This window comes from Myxine glutinosa, chromosome 5, assembly GCF_964187855.1.
Source record: "Myxine glutinosa chromosome 5, kmMyxGlut1.1, whole genome shotgun sequence".
In the NCBI taxonomy this organism is placed as follows: Eukaryota; Metazoa; Chordata; class Myxini; order Myxiniformes; family Myxinidae; genus Myxine; species Myxine glutinosa.
Window position 1 is genome coordinate 135,322,059 of NC_136265.1, and position 15,789 is coordinate 135,337,847.

Below are 15,789 nucleotides of genomic sequence, written 5' to 3' on the forward strand. Positions count from 1 at the left end.
ATCAATGACTTTTTGGGTCGTTTGGGTCATCAAGGACTTTTGGTTCATCTGGGACTTTTGGGTCTCAAGTGTTAAAGGGTCTTCCAGGGTCGAAGGTGTCTCGGCAGTCTAAAGGGTTAAAATGTACATTTGAATAGTATGTAATTAATTGACGTACTTAATAAATAGACACAAAAAGTATGACAGTCACAGACACCTCATCCATTTATAGTAGATTAACTAGTAAAAAGCCCTGTCAAAGAGGACGGGTTGGAACAGTTTATTCGACGGTGCAGTCTCATGAGCGTGCCAAAATCTGAAGCCTTGGCCTAGTGTCACGTGTGCTAATATCTTCTTTATTTATTAGACATGCTATGGATGTAAATGAACGCTCGTTTTACTCTGTGCACGTTGCACATCACGTGCAGTGAATTTCACCTCTCCGCACCTTATATTTATTGTTATTTTAAAATGTATTGTTATTTCACCTCTCCGCGCCTTATACTTATGTACACCGCCCTTGAGGCTTGGTTTGCAAGCCATCATCTACAATGCCAATAGAAGAGACAATTATTCTTATGAAAAATATTTTTCGATTTTGTTTTATCCTCAAAAATAGACTGCAGTGAACACACATTCATGTTAAAAGCTTGGCCTTTAAAACCTACCCTCCCTCATGAAGGCATCTGTAGAAACACAAACTGACTGTTTTATATGGTAGATAACTAGCAGGGGTACTCCGCGTTGCCCAGTGCTGTTATAATCCTGTTGGCATTTTGAAGAAATCAAATTTGGTTTTTCCTTTCCTACTAGTACACCCACTCTCTACTGGAGTGGCAGGAAGGGTCACGTTATTATCCTGTGGTATATAGACAACAGGAGATCTAGGCTGTACCGTGAGCATATAACGCCTCAAGAACGTCGGGTTTTCTCCCTTTTAGTTAAGTGTGAAACAGCAGTGGCAACTGTTTCAAAAGGTAATCGCACGTGTTTGTGGTTTATAATATATTTTACTTCTGGTAGGGGTGCCCCAGATACCCCACGATAAGCTATTTATATACACGTTAACACAGCATGTGTCCAAGGAAGAACAAGCGTTACGCCTAGGTCCCCCGTCGGTGAAGTGATGAGTTGACAAAGTGGAAGAAGCAGAAAACATGCTATGATATGATATTTCGCTCACAAGGTTCAGACATACATGGCGGCGGCCATCTTGGATTTTGACGTGGCGACCCAATTTTAAACAGCGTTCTTCCGTGTGCCTAGATACACCCACACACCAGATTAGAAGTTGGTACTTCTTATTTTTCAAGATATTCATCTTAAGGTTCAGACATACATGGCGGCGGCCATCTTGGATTTTGACGTGGCGACCCAATTTTAAACAGCGTTCTTCCTTCTGCCTAGATACACCCACACACCAGATTAGAAGTTGGTACTTCGCTTATTTTTCAGGATATTCATCTCAAGGTTCAGACATACATGGCGGCGGCCATCTTGGATTTTGACGTGGCGACCCAATTTTAAACAGCGTTCTTCCGTGTGCCTAGATACAGCCACACACCAGATTAGAAGTTGGTACTTCGCTTATTTTTCGAGATATTTCGCTCACAAGGTTCAGACATATATATGGTGGCGGCCATCTTGTATTTTGACGTGGCGACCCAATTTTCAATAGCGTTCTTCCTTATGCCGAGATACACCCACACACCAAATTAGAAGTTGGTACTTCGCTTATTTTTCAAGATATTCATCTCACAAGGTTCAGACATACATGGCATCAGACATACATGGCGGCGGCCATCTTGGATTTTGACGTGGGTTGCACCCACACACCAAATTCGAATGCGGTCCTTCGCTTACGCACGCCCGCACGCAAACACGCACGGACGGACACACGGACGGAGGGGAAAACCATAGTCCCCCTTTCGCTCCGCTGTGCGACGGGGGACAAAAAGACCCCTTGGGGGATGGTAGGATATCATTAGTATCAAGATCATTTTGGAATAAATAATATTATGCCATTATCAACACTGTTATTACTTTTTTTTTATTAGAAGCGGCCTTGGAAAAACCCCACGACGAGCTGTCTATACGCCTCAAGAGGATTTTGTGCAAGCCTGAAAACCCCTTTGGGGGAGGGGGGGGTGTGGGTGGGCAAATGAAGTCACAACAACATCAATCATGTGACCTTTCGTCCTCCTGTCATGTTTGGTTGAGATTGGTTGAGTAACGGCTGAATGGATCTCAGTCAAAAATACACAGACAGCAAATTGTGTATTTTATTAGGATTTTTTTTTTTCGGGCAGGGCAGCAGGGCAGGGCAGGGCCTATACCACTGCCCAAGACCCACAAAGGAATGGAGTCAGGATTCATTTAATATTACCTTTCACACAGCAACAAAGGTTTAGGCACGACAGAGATTTTTTAATCCAACTTTCTTTTTGCTTGAAACACTTCCTGACTCATTGATGAACCTCATCAGTTTGAAGTTTAACGAAGATTTGTTTGGCCATCTACGAGAAAAATGGTGACACAAACAAATAACTCATAGTATAGACTAGCCAATACCACCCGCCTCTTTGCTGACGAGAATACTATGAGGGGTGGGAGAGAGAAAGAGAGAGAGGAGAGGAGAGGGGAGAGGAGAGGGGAGGGGGAAGAGAGGGGGAAGAGAGGGGGAAGAGAGGGGGAAGAGAGGGGGAAGAGAGGGGGAAGAGAGGGGGAAGAGAGGGGGAAGAGAGGGGGAAGAGAGGGGGAAGAGAGGGGGAAGAGAGGGGGAAGAGAGGGGGAAGAGAGGGGGAAGAGAGGGGAAGAGAGGGGAAGAGAGGGGAAGAGAGGGAGAGGAAGGGGGAGCAGATCAGATGAGAGAAGATCAGAATATAATGACAGCAGATCGCACAAAAAGGTGAAACAATGCGATCTCGTGTTTAAAAAAAAGAAACAAGTCAGGAGACGACGATGGTTCACGAGCGAGCGGTATTCAATAATAAAGGACGGACTATAACCGAAACAGGCCAGGACTGGGGGGGGGAGGGGTCTGGGGACCACGTGGCAGGTGTCGGCCCCCGACATGCGGTGTACATGCCTATTTACAAAGGGCCCCAATGCGCTGCGTTATGAGGTTAGTTAACTACACAATACCGAAAATTTGGTTGGATTCCAACTTTGAAAATTTGACCTTTGTGACCTTCAAAGTTCAAAGGTCGAAGATTCTGAAATTTGTTGGAAAACTTGTATTTCATGATGTATGTGATAATATAAGATCATGTATGACATTTCACCCTATGAGGAAGCGAACAATGTAATAAAACCATCAAAAATCGACTTTTCTAAATTGTGACTGTGACCTTGACCTTGGGACGAAAATGAAAAATCGAGCTCCGTGGGGTTAAACACATGACATTGGCCTAACCAAATACCGAAACCACTGTCAGATTCCACCAACTCCCTCAGAGAAGATGTAGCTTGAAATCGATTACATGACATTGGCCTAACCCAATACCGAAACCCCTGTCAGATTCCACCAACTCCCTCGGAGAAGATGGAGCTTGAACTCGATTACCCCCTAAAAAGACATCTTTTTCGGGCGTCGCTCCGCCCACAATGGGCGCAATACACCCACTCTAGGCAGGACACAACTAGATCATGATATCAACCTCCCACCCAAGCTTCATCAAGATCGGATGATGTCATCGGGTAGTTATGCTGCAGACAGACAGACAGACACACACACAGACAGACACACACCCATGACGAATATCGTGGTCACTGTTTGATAACTCGTGAACCAAATATATAAAAAATATTTTCAGCGGGCAGACAGGATGACACCGATGCACCGCACAACACCGCGGAGTCTACCACAGGCGTGTGGGGCTGAACGTTGTACTTTTGATCCATCGACCAGTTATTACACCGGATGACACCGATGCACCGCTCAACACCGCAAGGCCCACAGCAGACATGTGGTATTTTAACTTTGTACTTTGATCCATACACCAGATATTACAAAGGAGAATAGGATGTATTTTTTGTCGAGTTTCACAAAGTGACAGTACATGCCACAGACAGGTACTTTGTCCCATGAATTAACACCAATGCGAAGTAGCACAGGTGACAACTGCGTACGTAATACCTCTTCATTAAATTCATCTGACCATGTGACTCACTCGGCCATGCCGTAAAAAGACGTGTGTGAACACAGTGGGGAGGGAAGGGGGAGGGGTAACAGGGAGGAGAGGAGTGAGGTGGGAAGGAGAGGTGAGTGAGTGGAGGGAAAGGAGGAGTGATGGGTGAGAGGAGAGAAGGAGGGAGGGTAGAGAGGAGAGGAGTGAGTGGGGGGGGGGGGGGGGAGTGAGTGGGGGGAGGACAGGAGTGAGTGGGGGGAGGACAGGAGAGTGGAGAGAGGAGAGGAGAGGAGTGAGTGAGGAGGGAGAGGAGTGAGTGAGGAGGGAGAGGAGTGAGGGGTGAAAGGAGAGAAGAGGAGTGAGGGGAGGGAGAGAAGGAGTGAGGGGAGGGAAAGGAGGAGTGAGGGGTGAGAGGAGAGTGAGGACGGAGAGGGGTGAGGAGTGAGGAGTAGGAAAGGAGAGAAGAGGAGTGAGGAGTAGGAAAGGAGAGAAGAGGAGTGAGGGGTAGGAAAGGAGAGAAGAGCAGTGAGGTGTAGGAAAGGAGTGAAGGGAAGAGGAGAGGAGGGGGGGGGGGGGGTGTGTGAACACGCGCGCACGCACGCAAACACACAGACATTCATGATACCAACATTCACAGGTTCTGCATATTTGCGGTTGATAAATTGCGACCTGCTTCGACATTCGCGGCCCTGTTCCCCGGATATTTGTGGATGCAATTTTTTCCCCATCAGCCGAGAGCATGACAGTTCTACAACATATCTTCCACCAGCCACGCAGAAAGCAACTTGACATTCGCAAAAAAAAACATCTACGAGCCGGGAGCATGGACTAGTTCCACATTCGCAGCCGCTTTGCGTTTTATGGCTTTTCAAAGCCACATAAAATATTTTAATCGCACTAGAGGCGAGCTTCGTGGGATATGCCACCATTCACACTGTGAACATTGCATCGCGGGATATCCCATCATTCACACTGTGAACAGCTTCGTGGGATATCCAATCATTCACACTGTGAACATAGCTTCGCGGGATATCCCATCATTCACACTGTGAACATGGCTTCGTGGGATATCCCATCATTCACACTGTGAACATAGCTTCGCGGGATATCCCATCATTCACACTGTAAACAGCTTCGTGGGATATCCCATCATTCACACTGTAAAGAGCTTCGTGGGATATCCCATCATTCACACTGTGAACAGCTTCGTGGGATATCCAATCATTCACACTGTGAACATAGCCTCGTGGGATATCCCATCATTCACACTGTGAACATGGCTTCGTGGGATATCCCATCATTCACACTGTGAACATAGCTTCGCGGGATATCCCATCATTCACACTGTGAACATGGCTTCGTGGGATATCCCATCATTCATACTGTAAAGAGCTTCGTGGGATATCCCATCATTCACACTGTAAACAGCTTCGTGGGATATCCCATCATTCACACTGTAAAGAGCTTCGTGGGATATCCCATCATTCACACTGTGAACAGCTTCGTGGGATATCCAATCATTCACACTGTGAACATAGCTTCGCGGGATATCCCATCATTCACACTGTGAACATGGCTTCGTGGGATATCCCATCATTCACACTGTAAACAGCTTCGTGGGATATCCCATCATTCACACTGTAAACAGCTTCGTGGGATATCCCATCAATCACACTGTGAACATAGCTTCGCGGAATATCCCATCATTCACACTGTGAACATTGATTCGCAGAATATCCCATCATTCACACTGTAAACAGCTTCGTGGGATATCCCATCATTCACACTGTAAACAGCTTCATGGGATATCCCATCATTCACACTGTAAACAGCTTCGTGGGATATCCCATCATTCACACTGTGAACATAGCTTCGTGGGATATCCCATCATTCACACTGTAAACAGCTTCATGGGATATCCCATCATTCACACTGTGAACAGCTTCGTGGGATATCCCATCATTCACACTGTAAACAGCTTCGTGGGATATCCCATCATTCACACTGTGAACATAGCTTCGGGGGATATCCCATCATTCATACTGTAAACAGCCACATGGGATATCCCATCATTCACACTGTAAACAGCTTCGCGGGATATCCCATCATTCACACTGTGAACATCGATTCGCGGGATATCCCATCATTCACACTGTGAACATCGATTCGCGGGATATCCCATCATTCACACTGTGAACATCGATTCGCGGGATATCCCATCATTCACACTGTAAACAGCTTCGTGGGATATCCCATCATTCACACTGTGAACATAGCTTCTCGGGATATCCCATCATTCATACTGTAAACAGCTTCGTGGGATATCACATCATTCACACTGTGAACATTGATTCGCAGGATATCCCATCATTCACACTGTGAACATAGCTTCGCGGGATATCCCATCATTCACACTGTAAACAGCTTCGTGGGATATCCCATCATTCACACTGTGAACATAGCTTCGGGGGATATCCCATCATTCATACTGTAAACAGCCACATGGGATATCCCATCATTCACACTGTAAACAGCTTCGCGGGATATCCCATCATTCACACTGTGAACATCGATTCGCGGGATATCCCATCATCCACACTGTAAACAGCTTCGTGGGATATCCCATCATTCACACTGTGAACATAGCTTCTCGGGATATCCCATCATTCATACTGTAAACAGCTTCGTGGGATATCACATCATTCACACTGTGAACATTGATTCGCAGGATATCCCATCATTCACACTGTGAACATAGCTTCGCGGGATATCCCATCATTCACACTGTAAACAGCTTCTTGGGATATCCCATCATTCACACAGTGAAAATAGCTTCGCGGGATATCCCATCATTCATACTGTAAACAGCCTCGTGGGATATCCCATCATTCACACTGAAAGCAGCTTTGCGGGATATCCCATCATTCACACTGTGAACAGCCTCGTGGGATATCCCATCATTCACACTGTGAACATAGCTTCTCGGGTTATCCCATCATTCATACTGTAAACAGCTTCGTGGGATATCCCATCATTCACACTGTAAACAGCTTCGTGGGATATCACATCATTCACACTGTGAACATTGATTCGCAGGATATCCCATCATTCACACTGTAAATAGCTTCAAGGGATATCCCATCATTCATACTGTAAACAGCTTCGTGGGATATCGCATCATTCATACTGTAAACAGCTTTGTGGGATATCCCATCATTCAAACTGTGAACAGCTTCGTGGGATATCCTATCATTCACACTGTAAACAGCTTCGTGGGATATCCCATCATTCACACTGTGAACATTGATTTGCGGGATATCCCATCATTCATACTGTGAACAGCTTCGTGGGATATCCCACCATTCACACTGTAAACAGCTTCCCGGGATATCCCATCATTCACACTGTAAACAGCTTCGCAGGATATCCCATCATTCACACTGTGAACATAGCTTCGTGGGATATCCCATCATTCACACTGTTAACATAGCTTCGCGGGATATCCCATCATTCATACTGTAAACAGCTTCGTGGGATATCCCATCATTCACACTGTAAACAGCTTCGTGGGATATCACATCATTCACACTGTGAACATTGATTCGCAGGATATCCCATCATTCACACTGTGAACATAGCTTCGCGGGATATCCCATCATTCACACTGTAAACAGCTTCTTGGGATATCCCATCATTCACACAGTGAAAATAGCTTCGCGGGATATCCCATCATTCATACTGTAAACAGCTTCACGGGATATCCCATCATTCACACTGTGAACAGCTTCGTGGGATATCCCATCATTCACACTGAAAGCAGCTTCGTGGGATATCCCATCATTCACACTGTGAACATAGCTTCTCGGGTTATCCCATCATTCACACTGTAAACAGCTTCGTGGGATATCCCATCATTCACACTGTGAACAGCCTCGTGGGATATCCCATCATCCACACTGTAAACAGCTTCGTGGGATATCCCATCATTCACACTGTGAACATAGCTTCTCGGGTTATCCCATCATTCATACTGTAAACAGCTTCGTGGGATATCCCATCATTCACACTGTAAACAGCTTCGTGGGATATCACATCATTCACACTGTGAACATTGATTCGCAGGATATCCCATCATTCACACTGTAAATAGCTTCAAGGGATATCCCATCATTCATACTGTAAACAGCTTCGTGGGATATCGCATCATTCATACTGTAAACAGCTTTGTGGGATATCCCATCATTCACACTGTAAACAGCTTCGTGGGATATCCCACCATTCACACTGTAAACAGCTTCCCGGGATATCCCATCATTCACACTGTAAACAGTTTCGTGGGATATCCCATCATTCATACTGTAAACAGCTTCGTGGGATATCCCATCATTCACACTGTGAACATAGCTTCGTGGGATATCCCATCATTCACACTGTGAACATAGCTTCGCAGGATATCCCATCATTCACACTGTGAACATAGCTTCACAGGATATCCCATCATTCACACTGTGAACATAGCTTCGTGGGATATCCCATCATTCACACTGTTAACATAGCTTCGCGGGATATCCCATCATTCACACTGTGAACATAGCTTCATGGGATATCCCATCATTCACACTGTAAACAGCTTCATGGGATATCCCATCATTCACACTGTGAACATAGCTTCGTGGGATATCCCATCATTCACACTGTGAACATAGCTTCGCGGGATATCCCATCATTCACACTGTGAACATAGCTTCGTGGGATATCCCATCATTCACACTGTTAACATAGCTTCGCGGGATATCCCATCATTCACACTGTGAACATAGCTTCGTGGGATATCCCATCATTCACACTGTGAACATAGCTTCGTGGGATATCCCATCATTCACACTGTAAACAGCTTCGTGGGATATCCCATCATTCACACTGTAATCAGCTTCTTGGGATATCCCATCATTCATACTGTAAACAGCTTCGTGGGATATCCCATCATTCACACTGTGAACATAGCTTCGTGGGATATCCCATCATTCATACTGTAAACAGCTTCGTGGGATATCCCATCATTCACACTGTGAACATAGCTTCGTGGGATATCCCATCATTCACACTGTAAACAGCTTCGTGGGATATCCCATCATTCACACTGTGAACATAGCTTCGTGGGATATCCCATCATTCATACTGTAAACAGCTTTGTGGGATATCCCATCATTCACACTGTGAACAGAGCTTCGTGGGATATCCCATCATTCACACTGTGAACATAGCTTCGTGGGATATCCCATCATTCATACTGTAAACAGCTTCATGGGATATCCCATCATTCACACTGTGAACAGCTTCGTGGGATATCCCATCATTCACACTGTGAACAGCTTCGTGGGATATCCCATCATTCACACTGGAAACAGCTTCATGGGATATCCCATCATTCACACTGTAAACAGCTTCGTGGGATATCCCACCATTCACACTGTGAACATAGCTTCGTGGGATATCCCATCATTCACACTGTGAACAGCTTCGTGGGATATCCCATCATTCACACTGTGAACATAGCTTCATGGGATATCCCATCATTCATACTGTAAACAGCTTTGTGGGATATCCCATCATTCACACTGTGAACATAGCTTCGTGGGATATCCCATCATTCACACTGTAAACAGCTTCGTGGGATATCCCATCATTCACACTGTGAACAGCTTCGTGGGATATCCCATCATTCACACTGTGAACATAGCTTCATGGGATATCCCATCATTCACACTGTGAACAGCTTCGTGGGATATCCCATCATTCACACTGTGAACATAGCTTCATGGGATATCCCATCATTCATACTGTAAACAGCTTTGTGGGATATCCCATCATTCACACTGTGAACATAGCTTCGTGGGATATCCCATCATTCACACTGTAAACAGCTTCGTGGGATATCCCATCATTCACACTGTGAACAGCTTCGTGGGATATCCCATCATTCACACTGTGAACATAGCTTCATGGGATATCCCATCATTCACACTGTGAACAGCTTCGTGGGATATCCCATCATTCACACTGTGAACAGCTTCGTGGGATATCCCATCATTCACACTGTGAACAAGGCTTCATGGGATATCCCATCATTCATACTGTAAACAGCTTCGTGGGATATCCCATCATTCACACTGTGAACATAGCTTCATGGGATATCCCATCATTCATACTGTAAACAGCTTCGTGGGATATCCCATCATTCACACTGTAAACAGCTTCGTGGGATATCCCATCATTCACACTGTGAACAGCTTCGTGGGATATCCCATCATTCACACTGTGAACATAGCTTCATGGGATATCCCATCATTCACACTGTGAACAGCTTCGTGGGATATCCCATCATTCACACTGTGAACAGCTTCGTGGGATATCCCATCATTCACACTGTGAACATAGCTTCATGGGATATCCCATCATTCATACTGTAAACAGCTTCGTGGGATATCCCATCATTCACACTGTGAACATAGCTTCATGGGATATCCCATCATTCATACTGTAAACAGCTTCGTGGGATATCCCATCATTCACACTGTAAACAGCTTCGTGGGATATCCCATCATTCACACTGTGAACAGCTTCGTGGGATATCCCATCATTCACACTGTGAACATAGCTTCATGGGATATCCCATCATTCATACTGTAAACAGCTTTGTGGGATATCCCATCATTCACACTGTGAACAGCTTCGTGGGATATCCCATCATTCACACTGTGAACATAGCTTCATGGGATATCCCATCATTCATACTGTAAACAGCTTTGTGGGATATCCCATCATTCACACTGTGAACATAGCTTCGTGGGATATCCCATCATTCACACTGTAAACAGCTTCGTGGGATATCCCATCATTCACACTGTGAACATTCAAAACATCACTAAAGACCCACCTGTTCAACACTGCATTCAACATTCAACCCACAGCATTTAACCCCTGACTATCTCTTCTCCTTCTCCCTCCTTTTGCTTTAAATATTTCCCTATTGATTCTTGTCTTTTTGCAATTGTTGTTTTCATGTATTGTTATGCATTATGTTTGCCACTCTGTCAAAGCGCCTTTGGGCTTCTGGAAAAGTGCTATACAAAATAAATGAATTATTATTATTATTAACATAGCTTCGTGGGATATCCCATCATTCATACTGTAAACAGCTTCATGGGATATCCCATCATTCACACTGTGAACAGCTTCGTGGGATATCCCATCATTCACACTGTGAACAGCTTCGTGGGATATCCCATCATTCACACTGTAAACAGCTTCATGGGATATCCCATCATTCACACTGTAAACAGCTTCGTGGGATATCCCACCATTCACACTGTGAACATAGCTTCGTGGGATATCCCATCATTCACACTGTAAACAGCTTCGTGGGATATCCCATCATTCACACTGTGAACAGCTTCGTGGGATATCCCATCGTTCACACTGTGAACATATCTTCGTGGGATATCCCATCATTCACACTGTAAACAGCTTCGTGGGATATCCCATCATTCACACTGTGAACAGCTTCGTGGGATATCTCATCATTCATACTGTGAACAGCTTCGTGGGATATCCCACATCATTCATACTGTGAAGAGCTTCGTGGGATATCCCACCATTCATACTGTGAACAGCTTCGTGGGATATCCCATCATTCACACTGTAAACAGCTTCGTGGGATATCCCATCATTCACACTGTGAACAGCTTCGTGGGATATCCCATCATTCATACTGTGAACAGCTTCGTGGGATATCCCACATCATTCATACTGTGAAGAGCTTCATGGGATATCCCATCATTCATACTGTGAACAGCTTCGTGGGATATCCCATCATTCACACTGTAAACAGCTTCATGGGATATCCCACCATTCACACTGTGAACATAGCTTCGCGGGATATCCCACCATTCACACTGTGAACATAGCTTCGTGGGATATCCCATCATTCACACTGTAAACAGCTTCGTGGGATATCCCATCATTCACACTGTAAACAGCTTCGTGGGATATCCCATCATTCACACTGTAAACAGCTTCGTAGGATATCCCATCATTCACACTGTAAACAGCTTCATGGGATATCCCACCATTCACACTGTGAACAGCTTCGTGGGATATCCCATCATTCACACTGCAAACAGCTTCGTGGGATATCCCACCATTCACACTGTGAACATAGCTTCGCGGGATATCCCATCATTCACACTGTGAACAGCTTCGTGGGATATCCCATCATTCACACTGTGAACAGCTTCGTGGGATATCCCATCATTCACACTGTGAACAGCTTCCTGGGATATCCCATCATTCACACTGTAAACAGCTTCGTGGGATATCCCACCATTCACACTGTAAACAGCTTCGTGGGATATCCCACCATTCACACTGTGAACATAGCTTCGTGGGATATCCCATCATTCACATTGTAAACAGCTTCGTGGGATATCCCATCATTCACACTGTAAACAGCTTCGTGGGATATCCCACCATTCACACTGTAAACAGCTTCGTGGGATATCCCACCATTCACACTGTAAACAGCTTCGTGGGATATCCCATCATTCACACTGTAAACAGCTTCGTGGGATATCCCACCATTCACACTGTAAACAGCTTCGTGGGATATCCCACCATTCACACTGTGAACATAGCTTCGTGGGATATCCCATCATTCACATTGTAAACAGCTTCGTGGGATATCCCATCATTCACACTGTAAACAGCTTCGTGGGATATCCCACCATTCACACTGTAAACAGCTTCGTGGGATATCCCACCATTCACACTGTGAACATAGCTTCGCAGGACATCCCAGTAGCTGAGTAACACGTCATCCCTCTCAATTTACTGTACAGAATTAAAACACTCCAGTGCATCTTTGAGTGCAATTCAATGCCCCCCTTTTCCCCATTGAAACAATGCCCAAACATTCGCGAATTTTCCCCAACATTCATGGTTTTCCTTGAATCAGGAACTGCCGGGAACCTATCCCCCCTTTTCCCATTGAAAAAATGCCTCCACATTTGTGGTGTCCCCCACGAATGTCGGGGTCCAACTGTATATATATACATATACATGACACACGTGCACCTAGGTTAACACGGATTACATAAGGAAATGTCACGGGATCATATACAGGGTGAAGGTTAACACAAAGCGCATAGGGCTACGATCGTAGCGGACACGCACAGGCCGACCGGCCACAATTGCGGCCCTACTAAATATGGTCATTATATGGGCGTGTTTTATCCACTATTTGTATGCAAATGAGTTTAAACTGATGTCAACCCAAAGAATAAATCATGACCTTTCTTGCAATGTTTAATACTTGGAGTAACTTATGAAAGCTCGCTTCTAAATGGTGGAGAAAAGCCGATGCCAAAAAAGCATTTCTGCGCTACTAACCAGTAAATCCATCACTTTATCGGTTAAAACCCGAGGGTGAGGGGGAAGATGGCGAGAGGGCACAGGGCAGATGCATTACTTTAGACCACAAGGGGGTGGTTATTCACCCTCGACTTTGCACAATAGATCAGATGCTGAGCATCATTTATCAAACCAAACAACAAAAACAAACCAACCAACTGAACAGTCAAAGCAACATAAAAGGTGCAATAAAACAAAAACAAGGCAAGAAAAGAAATGGTTTTTAAAATGAAGTTTAATTCTCAGTAAAAATTGCATCAAAGAAAAATGATACATAAACATAACGAAATGAAATGAACATTTCAATTCATACCACATTCAAGGGTCAGTTTGCTATGGCAACGAGGCCAGGGTACAACATCCACACCAAAAAAGCAGCAATAAAAAAAAGATTGCACATGCTAAGAGCCAAAAATAAGAAAATATACACAAGGCCAAACAGCTCCACGGGGTAAGGGGTCTTCTTGCACCGTTACAGTTAACGAAGGCTGTGCTGCTCGTGTGTTCGGTAAGAATGAGGAGTGCGAGCACACACATACACAAAGCCTCCTGAGTGTTGCTTCACCAGAAGAACAATATATACTTCACATGTGCAGTTTACCTTAAAGATTCACATTATAGATCATCTGTATATTAAAAAAAAAATGTACAGCTACAAAGATTAAGAAGAGGTTGATGATGTGACCTCAAGAGCAATCTTCAATTGGTTTCCTTCAAGCGATCATCAAAATAGAACTTCCACTGATGGACCTGTTTTTGTATTATTATTTTTTTTTTCTTATTTTTTTTTTCTTTTACAACTACACTGTCAATCACAGCAGCAATGAGCACAACGCACACACCAATCAGTCAGTCACCAGGACGAGTGTGGAACAACAAGCCCACATGAAGGAAGGCACAGGGTGAGAATGTAATAAAGTGACTGAGATTAAATGGATTCTGTTTTTCAACCAGAGGTGAGCTACAAGACGGTCACAAGATAAGGCACAAAGAAATGATAGGGGGAAAACATCGGACGACGACGACAGTAGGAGGGGTGGGGCACGACGACAGTAGGAGGGGTGGGGGACGACCACAGTAGGAGGGGTGGGGGACGACCACAGTAGGAGGGGTGGGGGACGACCACAGTAGGAGGGGTGGGGGACGACCACAGTAGGAGGGGTGGGGGACGACCACAGTAGGAGGGGTGGGGGACGACCACAGTAGGAGGGGTGGGGGACGACCACAGTAGGAGGGGTGGGGCACGACGACAGTAGGAGGGGTGGGGGACGACCACAGTAGGATGGGTGGGGGACGACCACAGTAGGATGGGTGGGGGACGACGACAGTAGGAGGGGCGGGGGACGACCACAGTAGGAGGGGCGGGGGACGACCACAGTAGCAGGGATGGGGGACGACCACAGTAGGAGGAGTGGGGGACGACCACAGTAGGAGGAGTGGGGGACGACCACAGTAGGAGGGGCGGGGGACGACCACAGTAGGAGGGGCGGGGGACGACCACAGTAGGAGGGGCGGGGGACGACGACAGTAGGAGGGGCGGGGGACGACGACAGTAGGAGGGGCGGGGGACGACGACAGTAGGAGGGGCGGGGGACGACGACAGTAGGAGGGGCGGGGGACGACGACAGTAGGAGGGGCGGGGGACGACGACAGTAGGAGGGGCGGGGGACGACGACAGTAGGAGGGGCGGGGGACGACGACAGTAGGAGGGGCGGGGGACGACGACAGTAGGAGGGGCGGGGGACGACCACAGTAGGAGGGGCGGGGGACGACCACAGTAGGAGGGGCGGCGGATGACCACAGTAGGAGGGGCGGGGGACGACCACAGTAGGAGGGGCGGGGGACGACGACAGTAGGAGGGGTGGGGGACGACGACAGTAGGAGGGGTGGGGGACGACGACAGTAGGAGGGGTGGGGGACGACGACAGTAGGAGAGGTGGGGGACGACGACAGTAGGAGGGGTGGGGAACGACGACAGTAGGAGGGGTGGGGGACGACGACAGTAGGAGGGGTGGGGGACGACGACAGTAGGAGGGGTGGGGGACGACGACAGTAGGAGAGGTGGGGGACGCCGACAGTAGGAGGGGTGGGGGACGCCGACAGTAGGAGGGGTGGGGGACGACGACAGTAGGAGAGGTGGGGGACGACGACAGTAGGAGGGGTGGGGGACGACGACAGTAGGAGGGGTGGGGGACGACGACAATACGAGGAG

At 46.4% G+C, this 15,789-nt stretch overlaps 1 protein-coding gene across 4 annotated transcripts in view; it reads right to left on the minus strand.

The window, feature by feature from the left end:
* The window catches only part of ZDHHC14 (zDHHC palmitoyltransferase 14), a 46,763-nt gene that overhangs the window by 8,656 nt on the left and 22,318 nt on the right, over positions 1 to 15,789 (minus strand). The gene's annotated exons all lie outside the window — the stretch shown is intronic.